The sequence below is a fragment of the Aquila chrysaetos genome, chromosome 2 (genome assembly GCF_900496995.4).
Source record: "Aquila chrysaetos chrysaetos chromosome 2, bAquChr1.4, whole genome shotgun sequence".
Lineage (NCBI taxonomy): Eukaryota > Metazoa > Chordata > Aves > Accipitriformes > Accipitridae > Aquila > Aquila chrysaetos.
In genome coordinates, this window is record NC_044005.1 from 75893111 (window position 1) to 75917006 (window position 23896).

Consider the following 23896-nt stretch of genomic DNA (forward strand, 5'->3'; position numbering starts at 1 on the left):
CACTTCCAGTAATGCAGAGTAATTACACCCTTTCCTATGCTGGAAGTCCTTACATTTTCTCCGATTCACTTGCAAAATCTTCTGTTTTCCCCAAAGTTTTTGCTGAAATTCCCACTGTATTAGAGGATTAATGTCTATGGTGCACAGCTGGGGAGTACGTTTGCAAGTGTACAAGAATGAGCAGACTTGCATCAGCAGGTCACTATTGAAACCCACCCACAAGGGCTGGCAGCAGAGATTGCCTCCTAAGAAGTTGTATTGTTTTCCACTCAGTGAATGTGCCACTAACTAATGGGAGAGAAACACTGAGAATCATTTGGGTTTTCTGAGATTTATGAGCCAAGTTAATTGTTTTGTTTGCCTGATTTATTATATTTGAATGGATAAAGTACTATTAATATTGCACTTTGAGCAAGAAGTTAAGGCCAGAATAGTCAAAATGTTACTCATCTGATTGGAGTACCTCAATTTTATATGAGGGAACAAAATTAGATGTTCTTTTTAGAATGTGGATATACGTAACTCACTTCAGTTCAAAGCGTAAGCATGTAACACCAAAATTTGTGCCAATATATTATCTGTCTCTACAATAATCTTCCAAATAGCTGTTTCTGTAAAATAGAAGTGTTTCCATTTTTATACATTCTAGCTATTCTGTCCAAGTCAAATATTGAAATGGACAACATGAAATTAGTGATTATTACTTGGTCTCCAAAATAAAATATATTTGACATGATGGAAGTGTTTGGTGCATTTATAAATGTATCATCAATGTCTAAATATCAGTTACTTGACATAATACCTAATATTCACTTCATTTTCTCCTTATAAGCTCCTTGGGAATGAAAGTATTTTTTCATTGTTCCTTGCTTGTTTAGATAATAACACAGATCAAGTAGAAGTCATTCCAGAGACAGGGTTAGAGCACCAGGCTACAGCTTATCCTACAGCTGCTTCCCGTAAGGGCTTGTACTCAACCCCTGGTATCTCATATAGTTGTGGCCAGTTAGGTTCCCGCATGTTGAAATTTTCACAAGGAGCATGATACCTTTTCACTACCCATCCTACTATTTGCACAGTGACCTAGCATCACTGAAGGGTACTGTTATGATTTGCTTGAACCTTCTTTTGCTCTGAAAGGTTGGGGGGCCTCCATCTATAAATATTGACAAGCAAATTTTTTAGCATCTTTCTACTTTTTTCTTCCCTTTCTCCTTTCTTTCCTTCCTCTTCATCTAACCCTAGATGAATATTGCAAATCATCACTAGGGAAAAGCTTTCCAAAGGAGGCCCATTTTGCATTTCACTCTGAAGCACAGCTCAGATGAGAACAGAGTTGTTGTGGTAAGGAATTTTTCTCATCAGAGACATTTACAAGGACTGTTCTGCCATGAGGTGGTAGAACTTTGCTCTGGAGTCTGAGATCTGCAACATCTTTGGAGAATCTTGATATCATGATGGTTTATGGGCTGAAAGCTGCCCAGTGTTACTGCTGGTCTGTTGATTAAGAGACTTATGGCTTAGAATTAGGGACAGTAATTAGATCCAGAAGCAAGTGTGGATACCTCAGAATGTATACAGCCCTGGAGTAATGTGTTCCTAATACTCATCTCAAACAACTTGGGATTTGTGTGGCTTCCCTTTTCTTCTTCAGTGAGATTTAGAGACAGAGTAGGAATTACTGTAGAAAGCTCTTGGTCTAGGAGAAAAAGGTTGTCTTTGGAATGAATATCACACTGAAAACTTTCCAGCCTAAGCCTTTCATTAATTTCTCCATGTCATCTTAATATATTTAAACTCTAAAAAATTATGCTGCAAAAAGTTCTCCCCACGTGTAATTTTTCCTCAAGTGAAGTGCATACCTTTCAAATTATAAACTTCCTACTTGTCCTAGGAAAATCCTCACTGTATAAATAATTGAACTCATCTGCTGTGAACACAAGTATTCTTTCTCTAGCAGTCTAAAATATATGCCTAAATACACATCTTGTACTTAGTGCTTTAAATAGTAATTACTCCCGTGAAGTCACTGGAAGCCCTTAAAAGGATTTGACAGTTTCCCCACAATCTTTCAGTGAATGTAGTAGCTGGGCTGTGCAGTGCTACATCCACTGATAATTCAGCAGCTGAGGAACTCAGCAAAGCCTGCTCCAAACTTCTCAGCTGTTGACAGGCTTGACTTGCTGAGAACACTGGTTAAATATAGCACAAGCGAGCTGAGCTCAACAAAGTCATTGCTGTAACACTGTGTGAAGAGACCAGAAGAGGGGAAATACAATCTGAGAACTAAACTGCCAAAGCCTAACACCACCTAGCAACAGTTGAAAAAACTTTTAAACAAAAGTCTGGGTGAGACACAGACAGAGTATACCTCGTACTTCTCCTGCCTGGGATTTCTGTGAGAAGCAGCTCCGGTCTTCTGTTCTCTACCCCATTTCCTTCATTACTTCAGCTGCTGGTAGACCTAGAAAAGTGGGAAAAGTTTCTCTCTTTGTGTTCTCCTGGGCTGGATCAGTCTACTGCTGTGGTAGTGCTGTGGGACGAGCTACTGCAGTCTTGCGGTGTAAAGGATATATTCCTAGGTTCGTGTTGCTGACAGGTAAGACTGAGCTAACCACTTCAATGCATTCTTTTTAGAAGAAGTTATTTTCTTTTGTAGTTACTATTGTCTCTTTTCTTCTGTGAACAATCTTCTGCATGATTTTGAAACATCAGTAGATGAAAGCTGGGTTAACAGTTTTAGATTTTTTTTACGCTTTCATCACAGAAAAACATGGCTTAAATAAATTTTGTATTTCCTAGAATAAGCAAAATCAAGTAGCTAGTAGTAATATGAAAAAATCTGTATAGATTTTGACATGTATTTTGCTTATATCTGCTTACATGCTGACAGACGACAAACCAACATTTAAGAATAGAATACATATCATCCCTTACCAGTGATAGTCTAGCAACTATTAAAAACAGTGACAGCCTGTGTTATAAGTAAGAGGAAATAGCCATTCAGTAACTGAATTAACTGAATACTTTGTTACCTAGCACATTAATACTTTTTGTTTCCTTACTAACTTTTAGCACACAGGCACACCTGGTGCCTTTCGTACTATCCTTGTGACAACAGCTCTTGGTTCTTCCTCTTGTACTTATTTACATAGAACAAATATTAATCTCTCTAGATTAATTAGCTGTATAATGCAACCATCCTAAAGACTGACCTTATGTTTCTTGTACCCAAGTGTGCTTAAGCTGCGTCAGTGTGTGTTTCTTTTAGCAAAATAAATGAGAAACCAGTTCTCCGATGCTTTACCCTGACAGCAGAATGGAAGCCTGTTTGTCTGTTGGAAATGCATATCCTATGGTCCCATAATGGTCATGTAATTTAAGGGAGGAATTGCTTAGTACGACTTACTTTTTGTCTAAACTTACAAAAGCTGTTTGGTCAATTGAAGAATGAATCCCCCCCACCCCATCTTTTAAAGCCATTTTCTCCAAACAAAAGAAATCTAGTATGCATGAATTTTTAAAACATGTACTATGAATTCATATGCAGTATGAATTCAGTTACAAAGGCAAAGATTAAAAGAATGTACTTAACCCATGCAAAAACCCTGTTCACAGATTTATGTAGAATTGTCTCAGATGAAAAATATTTGTCCTAAAGAGGGAATGGACTGACTGAGTCTACGCAGACTGTCTGTGGTGTTTGACACAGTCTGTGGACTCTGGGACTGCCTCAGGAGGATGAGAAGGTCTTGCTTTAGCTAAATAATTCTAGTTTCATCCCTGCATACTATATAAATGACATCAATACCACATCTTAGCGGTGACATGCTTACAGATTGGATGAAATCAAAATACTCTGAAGCAACTTTGACTTCGTGGCTGAGAATGTAACTGCCTGTGAAACAATAAGATAAATTAAGTACTAGGATGGAGGAAAATTCTTAAAAGGAAAGATAATATAGTTTACATTTTATTTCATAGCAAGGGGCACACTACTTAAGCACTAGATAGGAATACTTTTTGGTGGCCGTGATTTAATGTGATAATCATTACTGTGGAATTACTACAGCACTGTGGTATCCTAAATCTCAAAAGGAAACTTTGGTATTACTTTTTAATATAGGTATATCCTGAGAAAGTTATTTTTTCATAAGAAAGCTGTACAGTGAGAACTAAAACAGTTTTTGTCATCTTGACATTAGAGTGAAAATTACTGTTTCGTATTTTGACTGAGTTAATTGGCAAATAATAAACTGTCAAGAAATGGCAAATTTGACCTTCTGAATACATAGGGATGACAAAATCTGTATGCTATCCTACTTATTGACTGCTTTTGCGTTTTAGTTGTTGCTCAGCATAATGTATGGTTATAAAATTTTACTTTTCTTGCACAATAAATAAAATAAATAAATAAAAGCAAAAGGCAAATTTATTAGCCTGAATGCTATCAAATGAAGTGACTTTTGAACAGCCTGATAGCAACTTCCAACTCTAACACATGGAGTTGTGGTTTTACATACATCTGTCTTCCTTTCCACTTCAAAATGGAGGAGGCGGCTAAAATTACTCTGCTCAACAGGTGTCCACAAAGAGGCTCTGGGATTTTCCAATCAAATCTGTGGAATATGTAATGTGCCTATTCAACAGATGGTTTCATATTTGAAGAATAGCCAATTCTACTAATGACTACAGTGAAACCAAGCTCAATTTTATATCAAATCACAAAGTAATTTAGCTTTTGGCGATACACTCCATTGTAGAGATTTTCTTGGAAGACCAGTAGACATAGCATACCCATTTATTTTCCCCCTTATGTATTATTTTGATTTTGTTTATATTCCCCTAACTGTGTAATGAATGGTGCCTTTCATGGTGCTAAAGACTGTGTATTCCTCCCAATCTGAATCCACTTCCAGATGCTGCCTATGGCTTGTTCTTTCACCTTCATTACAGCAAAATGGTAATTTATGGCCTCTTTTAACCAATCTAGCCACAGCTAAAGTCATCATCTTAACTGAGTGTTTTGTCATCACCTCAGTCTTTCAATCTCTTTATAGAACGTCTGGTTCTTTTTAACATCAAATTCAAAGACTTGAAATTCATCTTCAAAGCTTAGCACTGTTCTGTCTCTGCCTACATCTGCCTGATTTTCCCATACTCCTCCTGCTCATATCTGGTAGGCTATTGACCTTCGGCTCTGGTGTTCACTAGTCCATCGTCTATGCTACTGGCTTTAGTAAGCTTGAAATCGGCCTAATGACATACAAGTTGTTGGTTTTCTATAGTGCCTCTCTCACTGTAGCACCTGACACTAATGTCATGGAAAGACTAGACTTGTCTACTAACACAGCTATGTCGACCAAGGTAGGACTCCTGAAGACATAGTTGTGCTTCGTGGAAGCAACTTGTGGAGAAAGCATATCAGGAAATATCTACTTTTACTAGTATGCCCTGTTTTGTTCCTCTGGGTCACAATTTCACCAGTGTAGCTATTTCCATACTAAAAGCTTTTTACTGATACAGGTGTATCAGTAAAACTCCTCCTGATACAGGATCTTTCTGTTGGCACAGATTCCACACATGCTTAATTTAAGGCTTTTGGTAATCACATCTAACTCAGTTGATGTGCCCCCAGGCATAAATTAAGAATGTGCCTCAGAGCTGTACTGAGTCAGAGACCAGGTTTATGCCACTGAATTCAGGGTGAGATTTCCTTTGAGTTTAATAAGATCAGGTCTTAGTGTTCAATAATTAACAGATAAATTTCCAGTCCCTTCAGGAGCATTTAACAAAATGGATCATCTATATTCCTGTCCAAATAATTTTTTTCCTAAGAGACATTTTACTTTTTCTCTAATTTCCTGTTTCTTCCCTTCCTTTCTGAAGGTCTGTTGTTGCAGTTTGCCATACTATTTTAATACATAAACTGAATTTGGGGGCAGGGGTTTTGTCCTTCTACATGTCTAAAATGCCATTTGGAGAAAGAGAGCTATAATCTTCCTATTTCACCAAAAATATTTAGTATATAAAACCTAAGATAAGAACTGAAAGCTAGAAAGATAAAATAGTGTATGTGATAAAATAATGATAATCTGTTGTATAGAAAAGTTTAAATATTTCTTTACAAGAAGCACAAACACCTATACTTTTCAGCTTCATCATCTTATTCTGGTGCTTTTCATTTTTAGCCTTTTCTCTTTTCATTTCTCTCAGTGTTTTCTAATGAAAGTTGTTTCCTAATTTTATACAGAATACCAGGAATTATTTGGAGAATAGAGGCTTTTCTTGATATTGGAGGATATTGGATAACTAAGGGAACAATTATTTCATAAAGAATTGAAATATCTTAACCTCTCTTTTTCTCATTTAGTAGCTAGTATTTGTACCAAGTTAGTGACACTAGAAAAATAAAGCCTTTATAACACAGTCCTGTAGTTATTCTTTGAGATATTGGTGTCCAAAGGAGAGGAACAATTGTGCCTATTTCCTGTTCAGGAGAGATAGTAGGAGTCTCTAATCATGTTGAAGGTTGTGTGATGCCTAATGTATTTGTGAAAATTTTGCCTTTCTGGATACTTGATTAGATTTTTCCTTTTATTTTGGGTCTTTTCACCTACTCCTCCAGCTTCTGCAGATAATCTGCACTTTCTGTATTACTTTTTATTCTTACCATCATAGCAAAATAAGTACTAATATCAATGCAAATACAAAGTCTTCCTAGATTGGGGCAGCTTTTTTTTTTTTTTTTTAATTTAAGATGGCTTTGCCCTATCATTCTCATTCTGCTTTGGCTGGACTATATCTCTAAATCTTTTCCACAAGTAAGGCATGCAAATGCTAGCTCTAAAGATGATATGTAAGATTATATAGATTGTGGTCTCCTCCAAAATGGTTTACACGCATCACAAATACAGAGAAAGAGACAATTTCTATAATTAAAAGCATATATCCTAAAAGCTAATTGCATTTTATTTTGAAATCATTCTTCTATAGATATACGGCTGCTAAAATACATGATTTATCCTGGGCTGTTTAGCGAGTAGTGTTCTGAGGCAATGAAATGGCATTGCTTTTTTTCCCCCCACTTAATAGAAAATTGCTGAGAACTGAGTAGATAATGAAGAATTCCAACATCCAGTTTCTTAACTTTGCAGCTCTGTAAGAGCTGAAACTTAATCAGAAATGTGCGTATATGTGCACACGTGTGTGTGCCTTTTGTAAGAAAAGAAATGCTTTTTGGCATTTGGCAGAATGCGTTGCTGAAGGAGTGGGACAAACACATCTGAAGTACAGGGAAATAGGCTGGAGCTTGTACTTTTTCCCTTAAATGGGCAACCCGTCTAGTTGCTGTTAGCTGACACAAGCAAAGGGGTGTGTGAATCTAAAAGATTGCTGTACATTGTCCAAATGAGTTTCATTTCAAAGCTGATAAAATGGCAATTACAATCTTAATTATCTATAACGTGGCCAGACTCATTCAAATATAAACTGGTGGGGTTTCAGAACAAGAGCAAAAACCTCGATGAATTTGCAATAAACTTTTCCAGCTTGAATTATATACTTTAAGAGGTCTTTAATACAGTAAGGGTTGCTTTCTTTGCTTTTCCTTTTTGGGGAAATGGTGTCAAACAGTATAATGTTTTGTGATTTATACTGTTCAAAAGTTTGTTCCAGTGCATATGTAAAAGTAATATTTTGAAGGCTAAATCCATTTTCTATCTGAAGTCCACAGTATCTAGAGGCTTGTACGTTTGGGTAGGGGGAGGTATCTAGCTAATTAGTGTGTTATGGCTGTGGATAGCAAGAGCTACAGCTTCACTAACAAACTTCAAAAAAAAAACCTGAGAAAAAATGGATTTTATTGTAATAACAGAAAAGCATTTTTAGAAAGTGGTTTTAAGGGTTCTCCTATTAAAAAAAAGTACTTGAAAATGAAAGCTCCTGTGTTCTTGGTACAAGAATTTTCATTAGAGTTTATCAGACTGCTTGCATTTTTCAGAAAATATAAAGCAAATGAACGCAACAGAAAGCAGGAGACTGCTAACATCAGTGTAATCGAATTGCTGCCAACTTGCCTTGTTTATCTAAGAGATCTCTGTGAAAATAAGGTCTTTCCCACACATGCATGAGTCATAGGATGTAATGGGGCTAAGCAGACTTGCTTCAGCTTTCTAATGTGCACATATCTAAACTAACCTGTTTTAGTGCCTGTTCCTGTAACTAAATGAGATCTAGCTTGACAACAGGAAGGGAGAAGTGGTGGTGAGTTCATGGTGCTATTTCAGTGCAATAACCTGAATGCTAAGGAAACGATGCAATTTCCATTTATTGGGAAAACTGCAGTTACTGTGACAACAAGTATACACTAAAGAAAAACATATACAATTTATTCTGAAGTTCAAATTTGTGAATCTAGTAGATAGGGTATTCATAAAACCTCACACTACCTAGTTATGTGACTCAAAGAACATTCTTACTTTTAAAATGTATAATCCAGATTGTCAAAAAAAATCCCTTTAAAAGCCATAAGCAAGGACATAAATGTAAGGGTGGCAAAGCACATGTGGTTAACCATGACTGGTTTGGTGTTGGGCTGACTAAAATTAAAAAAAAAAAAAAGCATATATTTCTCATGCTAAAGCTATTCAATTCCTATGTCTGTCATTCATGTTTATTCCTAAAATTTCACTTGTCCCACCATCTGTAATTGCAAAACCTCTTGGATCTAACTTTTAAGGTAAAGGTTACAGTAGTTCTTCTATAGTGTCCTATTTGTCCTCCTTCTATTCTTCTACAAGGACTTCTGTAATAAAAACCACGAATTTTATTCCAGTAGATAAGGATTTCAGTTCCTCAATCTGATAAAATTCTTTAGAGAAAAATAAACATTCCAATTTTTGACTCTGGGCAGGAGACAGAAGGAAGGGAACGATGCCATGCTAGATGTCCTCAAGCATGTCAAACATAGCGCAGAACAAGATGTCCCTTCTGCACGGAGGGACACACATGGCAACAGAGCTCCTGAGTGCCAGAGGAACTACGTGTTACGAGGCAGCTGGCTGTGGGAACCACTGCCGCATCAAGTAGCAGGAGCCAGAAGCTAGAATTCAGGTCACAAAAGGCATCACATTGCAAATAGTAAAAGGCAGGGTCACAGTAGCATGTCCTCTCAATAAGACGTGCCGCTTATGGAGTTACAGAACCAGAATTTGTTTTGAACATGGCTGGCTGAGGAATATTTTGCTGGTGATGATAATCAGTGTATCGAAATCCATATGCTGAATAAAAGATGGCTGAAGAGACAATTGATAGTAACATAAATCACAGGCCTTTGGCACTTCCAAAATTGCAAAAGAAGCAGTATCTGTAGGGGGTTTTTGTTTGATTTTGTTATGTTTGATGTGTTATATCCTCAAATAAGCATAGTAAGAATGAAAAATCTTGTATGTAATTTTCTATCCTCGTTTATTCCAGCGTTTAGAATGCACACCCTCCTCCTCCCTCCCACATTATATTTGAAAGCCAAACATTTAGAATTAGGATGCCATTAAGGTGCCATCTTTCTGCAAAAGAATTCTGAAAAAAAGGTTAAGTATATTCTATCTGTGTCTTTCCAGGTAGTCCAGTAAGCTGAAAGGCTAGCATTGAGATTGTAAATAATAAGCAAATAAGGAAGGAAAACAGAGATGCTGCTTTTGAGGAAGGAAACCCTGGAGACTGCTTCCACTGCTGAGTTCACTTTTCTTACTGAACATCTCTTTCCAATTGTATCCTAATCAGGAACAGAGCATGATGCACATATGGCAAACAGGATTCCTAGATGGAGTTCTGGTTAACCTGAGAGTAGCTTAGGCTCTTTTGATTTAGAAAAGCCCTTGGTTGTGGAAGCATCTAAATTTACCTGGTGGTGATTACTGTAGCATGAAGCAAGGATAAACTAGTGGCCCTGTGGCACTCAAAGGGATATGGCAGGGAGTCTTTCCATACAGGATTTCTCATACCTATTAAGAATAACAACTGAAGACAGGTATTCGTCTTCTCTTTAGATGAATCAGCAAGTAACGTTCCTAAAACTGGATACTGTAAATAAAATTTTGTCATCATCAGTAGAGATGAGTGGAAAAAGGCTAGGGAATCCTCACAGCTGGTGGAGTACAGAGGTCTCAGATCCCATTGTACTCATCTAGAGCAAAGGCAGCACTTGCTGCAGAGAGGAGCTTGAGGAACTAGTATGACTTGCACACACACACGGGTCATACAAATTACTCTTGCAGCTTTTTTAATAAAAAAAGCTGCCATATGCTGCAGTGGCGGTTAAGTTAGTGAGAAAGTTAGTGAGATTTAGGAAGAAGGGATGATGCTTTGAAAGACTCCAGAACGGGCTAGGACAGACAAGAAGTGCTTCAGCAGGAGGCCAGGAAGCTTGGTGTTTTAAAGCTAGGGGCCTCTAAACCACAGGTTAACCAGATAACAGCATCCTTAACTACCCTGCCTTGAATCCATATAGGCAGTAGTTTTAAAAGTAGCTTATAGGTTGGAGAAAAAAATAACTGAACTGATTTTCCCGCTTTCAGAGAACATGTTCTTAAACTCCAAATTATTTTGGAACAGCTTTTTATTAGAAAGATGGAGGGGGTACAGTGTAAGTACTTTTGATACAGAATTTGATCTATTTGTAAATGGAAATATACAACAGGATTGCTGTGGTACTTGGGGGCCCAGGAGGACGTGTGACAGTGACACAGCTGCCTGGCTCCAAGAAAACAAATTCCCTGCAGTGATACTAGGTAGTTGAGTATCACTTCCAACCACACAACTTGTATCACCATAGGTCTTGAGAACTAATGAAGTGCTAGAAAAATATGGGATGTTAGCTATAGACAGTGTAATGAGTGTCTCCTAAGCTTAGATAGCACAAAGGAAACACAGGAAAATATCAGAAATAAACTGAATAATCTACATAAGTGTTCAATGAATAGCATGAACACAACACAATATTTTGTAATAGTTTTTTAAGGAATAAGTAGAGCAGGAACAATTCTACAGGATACCGCTGTCAACTCAAAAAATCTCTCCAAGATGGCAGTGAGTATCTAAAAATGAAGCAAGCATAACTGCACAAAGGGAGGGTTAATTTAGATATTTCCAGCATTAGTTGTATAAACAAAGACTAAATCACACTGCAGGGAATGGGCTGCAAGAGTGACAGGACATCTGATGGATTGCTTATTAATCAGAAATACTTCGATAAATTCAGGTTTCCTCTCCAAAATATTCATGCCATGTTTGAATTTTGTTGTTTATCCCTTTCAAATCATGTTACCTTAAAATGTGAGGTGCTAGGTATCATACTCAGGGAGAGGAAGGCTGGTTAAATGGCTGGCTTTCACATCAGTGACTCCTTGTATGACTCTGAAAGTTATTTACTTCTACACTTCTAATAACACCTGGGATGTTACAAGAATAAATATAGTAGTGACTTTGACACCCTGAGATGTTGCAGTATTGAACATCATGTCAACAGCTTTGAATAAGGAGACTTAAATAGCCCTCCTTGGAAACCAGATTCTGCTGGGTGAAGTAGGAAAAGAAGTTGAATTAGTCTGAATGACAAGAATATGTATTTTTAGAGGAGCTCCCCAGAGGGAAGCATAGCTGTGCCCTGAGTTGTGGGTAGCAAAAAATCAACCATACTGGTAAAGCACAGCTGAAAAAGGAAAGAGGAGGACCAGAGATGTGACCAGGAAGCTGCAAGAACAAAACCATACCAAAATAGAAACCAAACTAGCGCCAATACTAAGATGTTTCAGGAAAAACAAAACCATTCCCTCAGGTTCAGTTGTACAAGAAGTAATTCATAGGGCAAAGATGGTGCTGTCAGCTTGTGAGCTTGTTGTTATTTTGGGAATGCTCAGGACAAGCTGCCTGGTACAAGAAGGAGGCAGCTAGGGAAAAAAACAGCTTGGAGGAAAAAGGGTCTCTGAGGGAAGGAGTGGGCAGGTGGTGACTGCCCAAATTAGCTGGTGGTGGGGCAGCCCTGGAGCCACTGTGGGGCTGGGGGGAGGCCACAGGAACCCCACATACTGGCTGGGGAGAGTGCCTGGAAAACAGAAATGTCCTGCGGTGCTGCCTGTCTCCTGCAGGCTCAGCAAGCAGCCAGGGTCTCCAGTCCTGCCTGCTTTGTTAAAGCAATGGTGGCAGCTCAGGTGACTCTCTTGGCAACTGAGATTTTTGATAAGGATTTTACCCTAGGGATTAGGGTGCCATTACATGACTCTCAGCTTCAATTAAAACCAGAGAAAAGTAGAAAGAAACAGTCCCGATGGCTTCAAGAGAGTTGAAGTCTATGAGCTCTAGATGATCTGATGCCATGATGTATTGCTTTAAAATCTCCTGAGACACAGGAAGATTGACACTTTGGAAGATTATCTCAATATTTTGAATATGTGCAGTTGGCAATGCCAGTAGACAGAAGGGACAGTGGGTCCGAGAGCATGACAGAGTCCCATGCTCGCATATGTGCCCCAACGCAGAAGAGGCAGGCCAAAGTTTGCAGCCACAGCTGTTGAAACACCATCACAGGCAACACAGGTCTATCACACCATGCCCTGCCACAGTGTAACGGCAGCAGCAACTGCAAAGAGGGGCCCAAAACCAGTCGAGATCAAAGTAGGAGGTCTGGAAAATATTTCTTAGTTTACTTGAGAGCCTTTCTAGGGGGGAAAAGAATGGGGTAATAAATGACTTTTCCTTGGATTTCATGAAAGGGAGGTCAGGTCTTTATTGTGAGAGGTTGCCCTGATAAACGGTGTGAAATGTGGAAGTCCAAGCAGCCACCCACATACCTGGGTGTACCAGCACAGGCTGCGTAGGGACAAAACTGCTCTGCTATCCTGCTCTGCTGGGAGAGGCAGTGAAAGCTGTAGTCCTCCCTTGGGGCATGATGCAGGGAAGGGTTGTAGGAAGATAAGGAAAACACACCTACCAAAAAAGGGTAGGGGAGAGTGAAAAATTAGTCTCCTGGGGTGGTATGTTAAGCTGCAAGAAAGGGGAGTGAGTGGAAAGCAAAAGAAACCAGTGGCACCCTTTTACGTGATCCCAACTAGCTTTAGGAAACCAGTTAATATCACTGGAAAAATAGGGTCCCACAGTAACAACATCTCGAAGGCTCAAAAAATGCTAGGGAGTTGCATACGTACCGTAGTGCTGTACAGAAACATAGCAGCATTTCAGCAAACGATTTAGCATTGTGGAGAGTGGAGCTTCTCCCCATGTGTACAATGGTAGCACCCATTCTCTTACAAAAAAGTCATGACGTTCTTTAGCAGACCATGAGGTCAAAAGGTTTGTTTAAAGTCTCACAGTAGATTGTAGCACATCAGGGTTTATTTTCAATTTAGGGGGTTTTGTTTTGTTCTTTTTTTGTGTTGTGGGGTTTTTTTTTTTCTTTTTTCTTCTTTCTTTTTATGGTGAAAGAACAAAGTTAAACCCTCAGGTTTGGACCTACTGTCTCAAGGCTGAACCGAATATCTAATCTCTAAGCTCCCCTGGACAGCCTACTTCATTCTTGTTTTCCTGGTGTAAAAACAAGGGACTCTGAGAAACAGACAGCTAGTAACTTCATTTCAGGGTGGTCATTTGGTTGCTTCTTGAATCAGGCAGCTTGAGATGCTTGAAAACAACTCAGTGTATCTCCCCCAGAGGATACATATACATCACATCTCTGATGTGTCTAAGCTCCCTTGGCCTCTGTCCAGGAACATCCAGATTTCCTGACTCATGGCAATGTACCCTGTCTGGTTGTACTTCATTAGCAGCAGCTCAAAAAATCAGAACAGTATTCTGCTGTTGCATAAGTTTTTCCAAGCAGTAAACAATAACACCCTGCCACAAGCTTTATTACATTTATCTTGGAATTCGAGATCCAGAAGAGACTGCTGCTTATTATTTTCTTTAATGGCAACCCAAAAAGACTGTGAGATGTTATTCTTTAATAAATATTTTCAGGGTAGCTTAGTATTTTATTAATTAAATGTTCTGAAAAGGAAGAATAAATGTTACAGAAGCTATAATAAGCCAATAATTTTTCTTCCAGCTGAGAAACATGGTTATGATTTTTTATTGTCATATCAATTTTATTGTTTTATCAGCACTTATACACTAAAATGGGAAGGGTAAATTTAAAGCTACAGAAGCTGAAAATAATTAGTAGGAAAAATTACATTTTATAGGAGTAGTAACATACCTTTCAGTAAGTCCTATTCTAAATAGCTCTTCTTTACTTGCATCTCAAGCATTTGTTTAAAACATTTTAAAAGCAGTAGCATTATCAACTGGCTCAAAGCAGGTTTGAAAATAAACAGTCCATGACTATTACTAGGGTTCATTAAAAGAAAACTCTGTCTGACTCTAAAGTCTATTTTGGAGCTACGACTGCTCCACTCCCTTGCTTGTGGCATGATGCAGCTGCTCTTTCTTTAATATTTTTGCTGACAGCTACAGCTGACAGATAACATTTCAGTTCACCCCAACATCAACCCTATGTCAAGGCTCCCTTACTCAGACTGAAATTCTGCCTTCCTTGTGGCTTTACCTGCATCACAGTGCAACTCTGTAACTATGCAATTATTCATACTGGTCACTTGCAATGGAGCAGCAGAAATAGGGCTGCAGTCAGGTCATGTGTTGGGGGAGTGCATCAGCTGTCCCACGGTTGCTAATGGCACAGCAACAGCTCCTCTTCTTTCCCTTCATCTCCTCTCCCATGCTGTAAGAAAATAGGCACATGAATCTGGCAATAAAAATAATATTGCATATAGAGCTATGCAATATGTCCATTGATATTTTACATTTTACATTAGTTGTCACCTTATATCTTTGTTTTAGTTATATTTGTTAACATGGTCAATATAAAAAATATTTGATCCATCTTAATGTATAGTCCCCTAGGAAACAGGCTTTGATTTCTTGGTCATAAAAGTTTTCATGTAATAATCAATCACTCAGTAATACTGTGGTGGTTCACCCACAAAAGGAACTTTTCACAAATGCAGCACTGTTTTCCTCCCAGAGAGAAAACAAGAATATTCACAGTGCTCCCAGTTCTGCCCCTAAACCTCTGAAGCTGTAAGCAAGGAGAAAAAGGTGGTGGAGGACAGGTTTCAGAAATAGCCAGCATGTAAGAGAGAGACCCAAAGAGAAAAGTGGGAAGGAGGCATTGCTCAGTTAGTCTTTCCAAGGAATTCCCAGGAAAATTAATTATGATTAAGACTGTGCATATATATGTACTTTTTTGATTGATGGCTGAATCTAAAAAATAAAAACAAATAAATGCTTTGCTATATTTTTTCAGGATTTACAGTAAGGCACACTAGTTTTTGTTTGGATTAAATATTTTACTAGACTGCAAAATACTGTTTTTATTATGGGGCTCTTCTAGCAAAATTTAAAGAACAGGAAGACAAGTGGGAGTTTGGGACCATGAAAAAAACCCAAAACAACCCAGAAAGGAAAAGGTTAGAATACTTTATTGCTACAATATAGGGATTAAAACACAGTCTTCCACCTCCCAGGAAAATACTTTAAATACAAGGTATTCTGAGATGACTGCTTTTCTCTTTGCAGAAAAAAAAATGTCTACTTTGTATGAAATACTTAAATATTCACCGGAGCAAGAGCTGACACTTGGGAAGACCTGAAGCTACATGCAAAATCATGGAGTTGTTCTTACTCCCTGTGACCCAAAATTTACTCATTTGTATTCAAATACCCATTTTGTATCATGCAGACAGTTTGAAGAACAGTTTCTTTGTGTATAGTAAGAACTTAAAACACTGCTGGGCTTTGACAGGGAATTTGGATATGTGGAAAAAGAGGGCGGAGAAACCATTTTCTCATCATTTTTCTGCTTCACTTTGATAGTACCTCTGACTTCTTGTGATGTTAGTGTGGGGAAAAAAAAGATCGGAAATAGCAAAAGGAACTGTTTCTGCAGTTCATACATTCCATTTTCATTTTTTGTTTCACTGAAACTTCATACTGAATTTGACCCAAATCTGCTTCAGTGTACTCAAACCCATGCTGTTAGGTGAGATGAATAGTTTACTAGAAGAAATTGCCCAGCATAATTTCAGCTGCAAGCTCTAATCAGACTGTCCTGCTTCCAGTCCCCCTGTGGTGGGAATCCCCAAAGGGCAAAGCCTTAGCAGCAGGATGGATGCATAGCTGTAACACCAGGGGCAAAGGGAGAAAAGCACATCCTTGAGCCTTTATAGGTAGTGTCCAGGTGTCCCAGCCCTTCTCTAGGCCACAGGAACTGATTTAAGTGCTGGAGAATATTGGTGTTAACCTCATATTCCCATTTCTCTCCATAGAGACAACCTAAGCCAGCACAAAGCCATCATTGAAAAAGAAATCTACCAGAACAAATAAATAATATCGTGTCACTATACTATGAAGAAAGCATCAAACTTAGGTTTTCTGTGAGTCCAGTGATGATACTAGATTATGTAGCCTTTGACAGTTTAAGAAATACCTAGTGTTGTATTTTAATTTTGTTTTATTTTGTCTTCTTTTGTACAACTCTCCTTTTACAAGCTTCTCAAGGAATGCAAAAACTTTGCAATTCTGTCATGCAGTTCAGTGGGATCCTCTGGATTCCAACTCTGAGGAGTAGCATTTCATCTGCGTAACCCCTAAAATCGAAACAGTTTCTTTATGGAAACAAGCCTGCCTTAAAAAGCTTGCATTAAAACTCCATTGTAGTTAATAGGTCAAAATTCCCAGGGACATTGCAGAAAAGTCTGGCAGACTGTCAGGTTCACCTTAAAAATGCTGTCATAGAGCATTGCAGGCAGGAAAACATAAATTGTAGACGTTATGTTATTTTTGTATATTTTCAGGGTGCTGCCAAAAGAGGTCATTTGCAGATCAAATAAAGGAAAAAACTTAGCAAGTTTGGCTGAAACTATTGTAAAGAATATTTAGAAATTTCTTAGGGCATCTTTGAGAATGCGCTGTGTGTCAGCTCACCAATCATGACCAACTCCTTTTTTCATGTACTCTCTAAGAAACCATGAAATCCACTGAGAATAAGGTAGTGAAAGTCAGAAAAGACACTACTTCTGATGTTTCAGTTACAAACAAAAACATATTAATTTATTTGATAAAACCTCTGTTTTTATTTTTAGCATCTTTAAAAATGCTTCTTTTTGAATATAGAAGGGAGGGAATGGGTTTATTGATAAGCAGTCTTATCAACAGGCACATTCTGAGTCTCATCTGTTTAATTCTAGAAAGAGAACTAGTTGATCTAAGTCAACTGCTTCAGTTGCTTTTCTTTGTGAGTCCTTCCTTAAAGTCATGAGAAAACTGGGAAAAATCAAGATGTTCCATCCAGATGCTTTTGTGAGGCTGACACAGATTTCTCTGATCTAGAAAATAACCTGAAACTCTGTTAATAGAGGCATTTGAAGGATTTCTGTTAGTCTCAAGGTTTGTCATTGTGTTAGCAAAATATAGCTAATCAACTGAGAATTAGCAATAGATGAAAAGGGGAAGTATAAATGTGCACAGATACTACATGCTATATTAAAAGTCAGGTATGCCAGTTGACTTACCAATGCGATGTTAAGCTGGGACGTAGAAGAGAAGACATAGTACAGAACCAGCTGATAAGAAGAACCCTATCTAAGTTTGCCTGACATTTTTCATTAAAAAATCTAGTCTTGTATGAAGCCCAGTTGTTTACAGCTTTGCCAAACTTCAGTTGTTCAGGCTGGATGTCTGGCTGAGTCTGAATTGTTTTTGGAAGTTTCAACTAGAATGCTTTGAGCATTTCCAAGAATGAGATGAGAGAAAATTGTTGTTTGCCCATGTGAAAACAATCCCATAACCATTTTGCTGAACAGCTTTAATGTCTCCATGTTCCAGAGTGATCTACTGAAATTCCGCCAGGGAACTGCTCTGTGGCAGTGAATTGACTTTTGCCATCCCTGTGAAAATTATGCCAGGCTAAAAGCCACTGAAAAAAGTATTGCACCAAGGATACCTGGTAGAGATTTGTAGCTAACTTCTCAGAATAGCCTACACATGCTGGTGCTGTCCCAGTTCCTCATATCTTGCCTGTTGCAGCTAGCTTGTGCACATGCCATTTCCAGAAAGCACCTCCGTCTCAGGGTTACAGGGTTAAGCAATAATCTTCCCACAGTTACTTATTCATCTGATGCTACAGCACTACAGTGCAAGAAATGAGGTGAAGGCTCTTGTTTTTTCTGTTTCAACAGTATTTCCTCAGCAGAGCCTATGCCACAGTGGGAAAAAATGTGTGGACAGCAAGATTGCTCGTGCTGCTAGGGAGGGACACGGGGAAGGAATAGCTCTGTGACAAGCCCTTGTATGAAACCTTTGTACCTGTCAGTCAGGATCTCTTTGCCAGTGATAGGTATTGTCCATCACCCTTGCCGTGGGATAGAAACACTGCCTTCGGGAAGGCAGAGAATAATCAACAATTGCAATGACACTTTGCCAGTGTAAATATGCTTTTATTAGGAATTTATCCGGATCTTCAGCTGACTCATTTGGAATCAGAATTATCTCAGTTCATGTCTCTCTGTGGTCTGAGATTTGTGTCATTGCTCTGTTTGGCATTCACCATTGCCTGCCAGGCGAGCTGGACTTCTCTCTGGGTCCCAGTGTCCACCTCAGCTGATCTTCCAGCTGTGAGCTTTGGAAGTGATCATCTCTGATCCCTCTCTAACCACTGCAACAGTGCAGAGTCCAACCTCACCCATCTGCATGGCACTACACTTCCTTGAAAAGGTGTCTTAGTTCTTTCTTCCCTTTGGATCTGGGCACAGGGCAGGCTCCTGAGGCAATTTGCTCAACCTGCTTTACTTTTGTAGAAACAGATATGGCAGCTGCTATTCCCATATTTTTACCATGCTTGTTGTTCCTCTTCTCTCTGCTGCACTCCCCCTCACGAATTCATTCCATCTGACTGTACCATCTGTCTGAGTACTTCTCATTTCCTTGCTCTCCTCTCAAAAATCAGGGCTTTGTGGTTCTGCTGCAGTTTTCTAGAGCAACAATACACGTTTCCACTTCTCACAGTTTTATCCTTGTTTGAAAGCAATGTGGCAACGGCCATACAGAAACTGTCAAGAATTTATGGGTGGCGCTTTGGCTATGTCTGTTTTCAGGAAATTAGACAATGCTAATGCTGATTCTCTGACCTTCAGTCCAGTTGCTACTGGCTGGTCATACCTACATTATTAAACTTTCTTAGCCTTCAAGACAGGTTGGCTATGTCCAAGCTGGCAACCCCTGGCTAGGCTGGTCCCCAGCCAGGGCTAATTCCTGAACCATTCCAGGAGGACCACTGGTTAGTCCCTGCCAAAATTTTGACCAAGCCCTGGCACTGTTTAATCTACTAGTTTAGACATAACCCTCATTTCATACTCATCTGAACACATCAAATGCCTGGGATCATCTGAACAATCACATAAAACCCCTTCTGCATTATAAAGATATATTTTATTATTATTGAATCAGACTTTTCTAAGATTACAGAAAGAGTGACTGCTTTCCAAGAATATTTTGAACTTCCAACGCTGGAAAATTCTAGCATTGGAAAAAATTTTGTGACACATGTTTAAACTGATTTTTTTGAGTTGGTTCCTTAGGCATTATTTTAGTATCTCCTCTGCACGCACCTTTGCTTTCTACTGTTCTGCTTCAAATGTCTGTTTCCTTGTTCTCTTTTCATTAGATGAGTAAAAAAAACCAAACCCAGACAATTTGAATAAAGCTCGGGGACCAATGTTTCCACCTGAACTATTGTAATTAATGAGCATAGCAGATGATACTTTGGTCAGATGAGTCAAAGCTAATAACACTTCATTGGGTCTTCTTAGTTCCTCATGGACAAACAGTGCTTAGAGCTACAGGCACAATTGTGCACAGGGTTTCACAGGACTATCTCCTTTTCAAAAGGAAACGTGACCAAGGAAAAACATGCCAGTAAAAAAAGCTTATTTTAACCATATGTGGTTTTGGAGGACTGTCTTTTATTGAACAGCAGTTCAATGAATAACATAAAAAACTCATACAGGCAATTCTAAGCTCTGTCAGAGAAGAGAATAATAAGAATTTCTTGATGCATCAATGGCTAATCCATAAACAGCCAACAAACCAACCAGAAATTCAAATAACTACTTTGAACCCTTGGCTTCCGCAGAATGGACCACACAACTTTTACGTAGTGGGAACATCAGGCCATGCAGGGCTTTCTACACTGTTCCATGCAGAAGTAGAGCATTGGGGTTTGCAGCAGCTCATAAGGACTTGATGCTGGCTGAATCCCCTGGCCCTCCTCTCCTGTGAAAGGACAGTGCTGGTGCCTTAGAGCCCCAGGATTTGTTCCTCCTGTTAGTGAAGCAGAACCTGAGAGGCAACTCTGTCCTGAAGTGATAGCATGAAGTAAAAAAGACCCCCCCTCTTCTTGCATAAGTTTCCAATGCCCTGTGTACAATGCATGCTTTGTTAAAATTAGAAATGAATATATCACAATTTTAAAGCAAACCAAAAGGACTTTTATCTGCCAACATCCCTGTTCAAATCTTTCTCCAAGAGCTATGAAATCATCTGACATAAAGCAGAGCAGAGGCTGCATTCTTTACAGAGCTTTGAGTGATGCATATTTTACAAACTCATCCATGAGAAGGAGATTCTTGAACAAAATGGCTAAGTGAAAGAAGAGATCATTTTAAAAATATGCTTATGTGGAATTTTAGTTGTGACATGCACCATGAACATTGCTAATGATTTCAGATATCAGACTATTCTGCAATTAAGAAGCAATTCAATACTGTTTTAAATTGCAGCTCTGAAAACGTAATTTATGTTTCTAATACTTTTATCTTAAATAGTCTTTCTGGCTTAACAAAAATTTGGATACAGGTTGTTTAAAAACTTGCAACTCCAGCACTAATTCAGCGGAAAAGTTTCTGAGGAACAACTGTTACATTAATAAACATAAATTTCTAAATATATGTAAGATTAAGATCCTTGCTGTTCAAGATATTCACCTTTAATTTTAGGTACTTGAGGCATTACTGAAAGCTTAAAAATATTACTGAAAAGAGTGCTGTGACATCTGAGCCATGGCATGCAACTCATTCACATGCCCAGTGACAAACAGCATGCTCTGCCCTTCTTTCTGTCCATAGGAAGAGTTGATTTTGGATTTGATTTAAGGGTGAGGCAAGTGCTTTTGAGATAACATTTTGCAGTTCCCTGCTGCTCTGTTCTTATTTGCAGGCCCATTAAATACTGTTTTGCAGGAACAGCTTTCTCATTTGAACTGCTCAGTAATGACAACAAATTTTTGTGTTTTAAGACTAACATAAGCCAGTTCTAGAGCACCTGCTGGGAGATATTATGATTTTTGTGTACTTCAGCTGAGGATACAGTTAGCTTGTGTTGTTGCTGGGCATGAATTACAGTTTTTTCTTCTAAAAATAGAAGTCTTTCGCATTTGGACAATAAAGGAAACATAACATATACATTCAAAACAATTCAATAAAAGCATCCTCAGTGAGATAACAATACGTTTTTCATGTCAGAACTACAGTGGGGTAAAGAAGCCTGCTTTCAAGAGCCCCAGCCAAGCCATAGTAATTTAAAATAGCTAAGCATCAAGTCCTTCAGTTGTAGCTCCATGTCCTGTCATAAGCAATCAGATGAAAAGAGAGAAGTTTACTAAATTAGTAGTCAGCCACTGCCTAGTTTTCCCTAGGTGAGGTTTAAGCCTTGCACTCTCTTTGTGCCAACTCCTGGAATTCAGTCAACTGCAGGCAACTCCACAGCACAATTTGTGGCAGCTGGGGACTGCATTTGTGCTCTGCTCTGGGCAAGCAAACAAACCAACCAACACAACCAACACACAAACTAGTGGCCGAAAGCAGCTAGCAGGGGAAAGCAAGTGCAGGACAAGGATTTGAAACTTCCCCTAAGCACTCTCCCTGCCTCCAGCTATTGTCCAGCTATAGTTTAAGAGATTGTCGGAACCTGATATGGTTTATCTGGTTAGTGATCATAAGTATTTCTTCCAAGTATTTCTACTGTCTCCCTCCAAGTTAACTTCTGCATCCATGGACAAGGCTTTCTGCAGATCTGCTGTTGAGTGTGTGAAGGACTACCCCGTTCTGTTTGTTGGTGGAGACTGCTTCAAAGCCCACGTAAAGGAAAAATAACCAGCCAAAGAGAGCTGGTGCCAGGGCATGACAGGAGCACAAACTGGTTTTCTACTAGAACTCTATGGGTTTGAAAGACGCCAAGGTCACCCACCTTCCTGCTTCCTTCCCAGACACAGCCGGGATGAGAGGCAGTCAACACTGGAGCCCTGCAGAGCCCAGCTCCCCGAGCTGCGGACGAGCATGGAAGGGCGAAGGCAAACACTCTCTGGCTGCCACAATGCACAGAAATGATCTTATAAAACTCGAGATTCTTGAGAACAGGTTTGCCTCTCATGGCAAATGAATAAAAAACCTGCACATGAAATTGTTGCCCAGGGGTATAGATCTAGAATTAGTACCATAAACTATCTGACCATCCCTAGACTGTTCCTCCCTAATATTTCAGAGGAGCACAGAAACCAGCAGTCCTTAGGGAGGCTCTACTATACTTAAACTAGTCATAATGGAGACTTAAAACCTACAGTGCTGGAGATTCCTTAGTGAAGTAATCTCTTGTATCTGATAAACAAACTTGAACAAAATGATGTGGCCTATTAGGATTTTCTCAGACACTTTTCAGGGGCCCGACACTTCTTCATTGACTCACTTGTGAAATAAGTTCATGATCTTTGCCTTGTCAGTGTTCGGCAGCTCTGCACAGGATCTGCATGCAAGATACCATGGTGCTTTTGTTATGTGAATAAGCGTCTGTTAGGAATCCCACCACAACCACTAATTTATTCCATATAAACAGCAGAGAAGTCATGAGAAAATACAGGCTCCTGTTTACTACCAACCTGGCCTACCATCGCACAAGCACATTTAAGTGCTGTGTTTTGGTCAGCTCTTGCTGAGCATAGCAGCCATGCTTAATTTATCTTGTCTAAATCAGTGCACTGAGTAGTTGCCACTTTCACTGAACATGGAGATGATTTAATTTATGGATTGGTGAAATCAGTCTATTTACACAGTAAAGCACATATTAAGCATTGAGAAAAAAAAAGCAGAAAATGCCTAACCACCTTGGCTTTTTGCACGAGCCTGTAAGAATAATCTGTAAATTTTCAACTGAAGATTAGCATAATTCAACATGTTACTGTTTTAGAACTACATTGCTCTATTTACTACAAAATGATGGAAAAGAGATTGAACATCATGCTTTAAATTAGTAGGTGACACAGTGATTTATGTTACTTTTAGTTTGGGAGGAAGAAGTTAAGAATTAGCAGTCTGATGGCAAATAAATGTTGACAAATCAAAGGAGCACCTTTTGAAAAAAAATTTGAATTACTGATGTGTAAATTCAGAATCGAGTATCAGGAAGTATATAACTTTTCTCTTGAATATGGATCAAGTTTTCTCTTAAAAATAGTGAGGACATTGCCCACCATGTATGAAAATATGTTTCAGAACGTCAGCCTTCTGAAAACTCATCAGTCTCCATTTATTCATGACCAATTTGTTCCTGAAAGAGTTCAGAGCACGTAGACAGTTTCTGTTCAAGTCAAGGAATATTTTTGCTTGTGACAAAAGTAGCAGTTTTTAAGGAGGAAACAAGACTGGTTTGATGTATATACATCATGTGGACTGCTGAGGTAAATCAGGAACTTGAAAAATGCATATCTCTTCTGACTGAATCCTTAAAAATATATAATGGG

The 23896-nt window shown here is 38.8% G+C and overlaps 1 protein-coding gene across 5 annotated transcripts in view; it reads left to right on the top strand.

Annotated features, from left to right (window-relative positions):
* The first annotated feature begins 2228 nt into the window (after nt 1-2228).
* The window catches only part of FILIP1 (filamin A interacting protein 1), a 109789-nt gene continuing 88121 nt past the window's right edge, over nt 2229-23896 (top strand). For 2 of the 5 annotated variants that reach the window (XM_030005984.2, XM_030005983.2), the window contains exon 1: nt 2230-2599. The gene's annotated coding sequence lies outside the window, so the exon portion shown is untranslated. Of the gene's footprint in view, nt 2600-23896 lie in introns of all 5 variants that reach the window. The other 3 variants (XM_030005979.2, XM_030005974.2, XM_030005992.2) reach the window with 2 other exon arrangements.